This window comes from Chaetura pelagica, unplaced genomic scaffold (assembly GCF_000747805.2).
Source record: "Chaetura pelagica isolate M959 unplaced genomic scaffold, ChaPel_1.0 scaffold21, whole genome shotgun sequence".
NCBI lineage: Eukaryota > Metazoa > Chordata > Aves > Apodiformes > Apodidae > Chaetura > Chaetura pelagica.
In genome coordinates, this window is record NW_009952251.1 from 2059448 (window position 1) to 2067172 (window position 7725).

Sequence of the window (7725 nt, forward strand, 5' to 3'; positions counted from 1 at the left end):
GCGGGGGGGGGGGCAGCAGGGGCCCGGGGGCCGCCGTTGGGCGCGAGGTGGCGGGTCAGGGGGCAGCGTCGCTCGGCCCGTGCGAGGCCGCGCTTTTGGGGCGCTCCGCGGTGTCTCGCCCCGGTTTGGGGCGCTAATCCTATGTCAGCCGGGCTGGGGCGCTGCCCGGTGCTGCCAGGCTTCGCTCCTCAGGCCGTGTGGCACACCAGGTGAGCCTACGCAGTTGCAGGCCCCTTGGCCTTGTTCTGCCCTTTGCTAAAACGAGGTTAAGCAGGTGGTGCCCAGCTTGTGTTGTGTCTGTGCTACCTTAGCTTGGAAATAGCGCATGGCTGCTAAATCTGAGGGAAGGCAGGCCACTAGTTACCTTTGAACTTGATAGTGTGAGTGTAGAAGGCCTCCTGCAGTGCAGTAAAGCCCCATGCTGCTCTTGTGCAGTTACAGCATATACTGAGGTATATTACACTCCACACAGAGAAATTAATTTTAAAACAAAGATATGTGAATTCAATTATTTCCTAAAGGTGTTGATTGTATTTTAAAAAACCCACTTGGTTATGCTTATTTTAGTTTGGTTAAACTAGTGCTACTAAATTGGAGGTAATATTTCCATGTGTACCATTGTGAGAAACTCTGCATGTTATGTTACATGGCAGACATAGCAAGGAAAGAGCCTTTCCTTTCCTCCTAGGTGTTCTTATTTAGTCTAAAATTTTCCTAGTATGTGTTCATTCCTGTGTTCTGGTTTTATAGTGTAGTTAAAAATACTAGTATGCAAACCTGGGAGACTACTATGTGTCAGGTCTGACTCTTGCTCTTTGCATCAGTTGTACAGGAAAGCAGAGTTAATTGAACTGTGGTTATGTAATCAAGTAACTTTTACATCAAACTCTTGACTGGTTATCTTCCTGTTGAAAGCTTTAACATGAAAAGGAAGTATGGTGCTGTTAAGGTTGTCAATGTAGCAAGCTAGTAACAAGCAAAGTATTTTAAAGTGGCTTATTTTCTAAACATAAATTCTGGCTTGCATGTGCAACTTTCTCATAGAGACTGAGTTTGAGCAATGATATATCAATGGTCTACTCAGCACGCTTGTATTTTTCATGGGTATGTCTTTGGGCTCATGCTAGAGCAAGGTTATCCAAAGACTCTTTCAGAAAAGCCTTGATCTTGTAGTTGCAGTCCACATACAAACTCAGGAGAACCTTACCTTGTGATGTATACTTTAAGATGTCATTGTTTAGTATGTGAGCAATACCTTTTTTTCTCACTTGCAGAAATCAGAGCAAGGCTGATATGTGGTCTTTGATGAAGAGGTTAAGACATCTTAAAGGAATTTTCACTTTGTACATTTCTAGTGATGGCAGAGGTTAATAAAATTTTGTCTTGGTCATTGTAAATGAATTGTTTTTAAGCTAAACATTACTATTTCTTGTAAAACTAACTTTATATGGTTAGAACTTTTTTCTCAAAGCCTGAGAGAAAAAAAAAAAGACAAAACCATAGCTTTTTGCTCCCCAGAAGATGGTGCTGTGCAGTCATCTGATGATAATCACTTTAATGTTTTGGGACCCTGATATTAGAGTTGCTTTTCAACAATGCTTTCTTTTGTTCAGCAGCTAATCTCAGCAGTGTTTCTAATACCTTTACAGTAGAGCTTGTGATCATTTGCAGAGTCTATCTTTGGAACTGGAATTCATCTGGGAATTCCTGCCTGTGCTCTCAGAAGTTTAAAGCTCTGAGAAATTTAGAACCATAGAGTGGTTGGTGATGTCAACCAACCCACCTGCTCAAAATAGGGTCAGCTAGAGCAGGTTGCTTAGGACCATGTCTAGCTGGGCTTTGGAATATCCTGTTCCAGTGTTTGATCACTCTCACAGGAAAAAAGGTGTTTTATTGATAGCTTAACACTTTCTTATCTTTCAACAAAGTGCCCATTATGTCATGTCCCAGCACTGGACCCCACTGAGAAGATTCTGGCTCTGTTGTCTGTATTCAAGATGAGTAGTTCAGGTGTTCATATACATTGGTAATATCACCCTGAGCTTTCTCTTGTTTGGGCTAAACAGTCACAACTTTCAACCTCTCCTTGTGTAACATATGTTTGTGTCTCTTAATCATGTTGGGAGTTTTACATTGTACTTGCTCCAATATGTCTGTGTCCCATGTAGTGGAAGGTGCAAAACTGGACACAACCCTGCAAGCACTGGTGATGCCACATTTGAGTAGAGGGAAACACTGCCTCTCTTGACCTGCTGGTGAACGTTTTCTAACTTAGCCCAGATGCTGTTTGCTGCCTTTGCCACAAGCCACATTGCATATTGTGTCCTGTGTATTTATCCGTTATATTGCAAGGTTACTATTTTCCTATAACATGCATCATCTAGGATGTCTCAATGTGTTTAGTCTGTTCACACAGCCACCAGGATAACAGACTCCAAATAACTACTTTGAAGAGCCACAAAGTAAGTTTGGTTTAAAAATTTAAACACTTCCTGGTGAAGTTTTAGGCTATGTTTGAAAAAAGATAAAAACTGATGCCTGAATTAGCTCCTAAACTTAAGACACATAAACCAGTAGTTTGATTTTTCTGAAAAGATTTAGTGGAGCGATTTAATGTACATCTGTATGTATGAAAAATCAAAATATGAAGATCCAAATCTGTCTGTCTCATACTCGGGAAGATACTCAGCTTGACTATCTGGAGGAAAACTAGTAAAGTTAGATCATATAAAGTAAATGTTTGCAAATGTGCGATCCTCCTTCACCCCTGCTTATGGACAAGTTGTGGTGTGGCATTGCCTGCAGGAAGGTGGGGCTGCACTGGTGTTAATGGGGCTTTATATGGATGGAAGATTAATTTAGGAAAAAAGTTATGGTCAAGGGTCCTAAAAGCCTTGCAAGGCACCTGCATTTGTTCAGAGTGCAACTTATTGTGCCTAGGCCAGCTAGAAATATTCAGGTGTTCACTGTGGATTCTCTCCAAGGAAATCCTCATTCTCCTTCAAGAAGATACAAGAAATATTCCACAGCATACTATAAATTTTGATGGTAGATTGATTGCTCTCTTATCTTTGTCATGTGTCTGTTTTAATATGTAAGCAGATTAAATAAACTTGATTGAATCAATCCTTTAAAATATCCAGTGTAGGCAAGAAAATAATCTATTGCAAGGGGTCTTTGTCAGCCTTCGTGTTTGTCTTGTTCTCTGATGCCTCATTCTTCCATTCTTCCGTTTTCTTTTTAGAAGTTTACTTGCTATGAGCCCTATCATTGTAGAAGGGAAGACCTTTTGCGTTCTCTTCTTACCATATCTGGTGGTCTTTTCCTACAGTGACCCTTGCTGTTTTCATAGCCAATGTGTTGCTAGCCTCTCCTATGTGCCTGCACTATGTAGTTCACTGCTCACTTTTGCTGCCTACTGTAGTTTGGACAGGACAGTAAAGTGCACGGTGTCTTTTTTCCTGACTCTGCAGAAATCTACCCATATATCTCAGAGTTTGGCAAAAGGAATGTGTATCATGGTTGATGAGCAATGATGAAAGACATGCATATCAAAATTAATTCCTCTGGAGAGAATTGATGGCTTATTCACCTTTCAGTCTCTCTGAGCTCCTGTGCAGACTTTTGTGGCTGTATGCAGAGTGGTTAATTAGTTTCATCTATCAGAGGCAACTATATCTGCAGTTTCTAAGTGGAAAGAGCACCACTGCAAAAGTTACCTTTGTTGCAATCAAAGCACTTTTTCTGGAATTGGCTGTTCCATTGCCTTAGTAGCTCATTTATTAATTCTGTGCTTTCATTCAGTATATATGCAAACAGCACAGAATATAGTATAATTCTGGCTGTACTTATTTACTCAGGCCAAGAAAATATGATGTGCTTTGTTGTAATCATACCACTTTAAAGCGTTTTGATACTTCAGAATTCTACGTGAAGAACAACTGTGTAGTGATGTGACAATATCTTTAGCCAAGTATCTAATGTATATTCACTTCTGTCTGTTCATATGTAGCAATTGTAGTATTTCATGGTACCTCAGAGGTATTCAGAGAAACATGCTTCCTGTCCAACTAATGTTCAATGTGCATGTGTAAATGCTTGCATATCTGTATTCTATTTATTTCATATTTTAATTTCCTTTTAAACATTTTTCAGCTGCATGTGCATCCACATTGCTAGTTTGCATTTTGGCAGAGGATAGGAATAGCTGTGAAAACGTGTTAAATACTGATAGGAAACTCTTGCCGTTGATAGGCAGCTAGGTCTTTCAATATTGAGAGACTGTGCCAGGCCTGCCTCGTCATTCTTTCAAGTATAGTAACACTTAAAGGACTGAGTTACCTGGCTCTGTGGTGAACTGTGCACAGAGAAATTCCTGGCGGCTGTATGGTGATGAATGGCTAGGTCTTGGCTGGTAGTTTCATTAGCTTATTAGTGTCAACAATTCAAATGAAATTACTGCTATTATGCTCCATTATGAGTACTAAACAGTTTACTACTGCTGAAATTCCTACTGACAACTCCGCCTGCCACCATACATCTTTTGTGTGCATATGGATATTCAGGAGATCATAGGGAAGAATAAATTAGTCTCTTGGCAATTTACTGAGCTGTATGAAAGTGAGAATAAAAGCTTTTCAGCTTGAAAAATCCATGTTCTTTTTCTGTCAGTTGAGTGGAGAAGCTACTAAAGTAACAGGATATGTGATCTCATTTTTTTTCATTGCTGAAAAAATTAAGGTGGATAAAGAACTAAGAAATACTGCTACTGTTTAAAGCACCTTTTCTTGTGCAGTTTTTCTGTGGAAATCTGTTTTGTTTAATCACATAGTCTGTCTACTGATCAGTCCTTTCCAATATCCCTATAAAGCAAGCAAAAAGCTGAAAATTCAGTATGTGTTGGCTCTTCATATTGGAGCCAGCATATGCTGGTCTTGGTCCTGGGCTAGTTCACAGAGGACAGGGACTGGAATTACTTTAATAGAAAAGATAAGAACAAAGGACAGGAGTCCATAAAAAAGCTTTGGTAGTTCTGCTGTTCATGGAACACATAATTAAGTTTCTGTGCTTTGCAGTTTGTCTAAGTGCACAAGAGAAAATTGTGGCTTAAGGATGCTCTAAGCTGTTTGGTATGAGCCAATATAAACTGGGAAATCTATTTGTGATTTAAAACAGCACACAATGGCCCAGGAAGTGGAATAGAAGGGCATTTTCTTGCCTAAAAAAAGAACCAAAGCTCAGCCCCCTAACTGTTTCTGCAGTTCGAGGGTTGTCTTGTAGTGAAATTTTGGCTTATGCGTGCTTACATCTCAATTGCCTTTCTCTCACTCTTTGCCTTAGAATATTCTGTGATTGTTGATGGGTACTGCAATGTATTCAACATGACACTAACTTCTGCCATCCTATTTATTAACTTTAATTGCTTCGTATACAAAAATGAGGTCGGAATTAGGCCTCAGTATGTTTGCACCATGGATTTCTGGAATTTATACCACTTCCTCTGCTCTAGTTTTTATTTCCAAAAGTGGCTTGAAACACTGCTTGCATGGTACATTAGACAAATAGGAAGGAAGGAAGTCCACAACTTGATATCAGTTATTTGTCAGAGCAATATTGACTTAGATGGGGCACTGCAAAACCTTAGGACTCCATGCTAGTTAATTTGTTTGTGGGATGCTGATCTAAAAATATTTTATTAAAGTGAAATATGCTTATATGGCATGAGGGACAGATTCAGCTGCATGACTTGCACTGGTCACACATTCTTCAGCTTCCAGTAATACCCTCCAATAGTTAATTACGCTGGAAAGTATGCAGCAGGCGACATATGTGAAAGTAAAATATCAGGCCTCTAAAGGCAATTCTTCATTCTTAGTAACAGAAATAATCCTGTTACAGTCAGTGCATATGTTAGAATAACCTTTTTATTTACAGATAAACTTGGAATATTTCAGAACATAAAGGTATCTTTATTTACAGTATCTCTCATAACTTAATTCGTTATAATAAAAAATATCTAAGTATGTTCTTCTGTTCAGCTTTACCTGTGGACTTGTCTAAGTGCAGGCAGAAAGTTATGTATATGCTTGTGTGATATGGAGGATTGAGGTTTTTGCTATTTCCTGCATACTTGAAATCTGAAATTTTTATCTAGGGCAGAAATATAGTCAAGTAGCAATGCTAATTATATCTCTAGATTATGCCTATAATAATATTTTAATCAAAGCAACTCCTCTTGATATGTTAGGTAAGAATAATTTATATTAATGTTCTTTCATCTCTTTTAATCCTTCACCCAAAAGAAAGTTCTGTTTCACTGGACGATGGACACTGGTTTGCTACTTGTCTGATGTATCTGCTTTTGTTTTTTTGCTTTTTCCATTTGCAGAGCTTTGCTATTGCAAGTACTAGTGCTGAATTCAGGCTTACTAATGATAGATTTACTTTTTTCTTATTGGATGCCTTTTACATTGTCTATAGATTTGCAGACCTGACCAGAGATTTATTGAATAAATCAGGAGTTAGAGTCCTTCCTGTGATAACTTTGTCAGAAGTGTTAAACATGTGGTTTTTAATTAAAGAGGATGCTACTTAATGATAACAAAGTTGATGGAATATATTTGCATGAATGGTGAAATTTGCAGGTGGCTATATAATTCATATGTAGGGTTGGAATGCTACCATTTAGGTAGTACTCAGATGGTCATCTACTAAAAAGACACTGCTGTATCAGAATATTAATCTACCAATAATTTCTATATATAATGGAAATAACTAAGTATAACAATCTTTGTATGATTGTCTGAGAGCAATACTTTAATAAAGTTAGAACTTCTTTAATACTTTTTTATATAATCTAGGCATTATTTAAATATTTCACTAATTGATTTTTAATCTCAGTCTTTACACTGTCAACATCAAAACAGCTCTTCTATTCAAAAAGAGCCGCATCTCTTTTCCTTAAAAAAACAGACACATGCAGGATGGTGGCATCACTGTTCTCAGATGCATACCATTTTTAAATTAGGTAAAATACTAAAATGGCACAAAGCCAATCAGTGGAATTAAGGTTTCTCCTTGTGGAGAATGCTTTTATTATGGTGTAAGCATAGAACTTCTGCCCTTACCATCAATTTCTTCTTTTTGAAGTGCTTGAGATTTGCAGCTCATGTAAGTGTTCTTTTGTCATACGTTTTTAATTTCTTCTGTTTGATAGACAAATAAGATGTGCCTTTTTTCCTTTAAATTAGTTGTCTTGATACTTGGCATGCACGACCATGAGATACTGATAATAAAGCAACATGTGAATGTTTAGAACCATAAAATACAACATTCTAACATTCAGTGCTCAAAATTGTTACTGAGTTTTGTTCAATACCAAAACCAGCAGCATAATAAGTGAATTCTGTTCTGAAAAGGTTTTATTTCACTCCAGATTTTTTCAGTAAATCTATTAGTGTATTACAGGCCTTGAAGTAAGCACATTCCTGAGAGTTGTAAGACCTTGTAAATCTCTTTAAAACCTCTTATGTGAGTTCAAGTTGGAGGGGAAAAAATATCAAATTATCAATGTTTTCCAAATGCAAATTTATGTGAAATTCATTGTGGACTTAAAATTCTTCTTTCTCTTTTCTTAGTACTTCACAAACTCTGCATTACCTGACTCTTAAGATGGAATTATAATTTCTCTTTTGTGGAACAACTAGGCATCTCCTTCAAACAGTC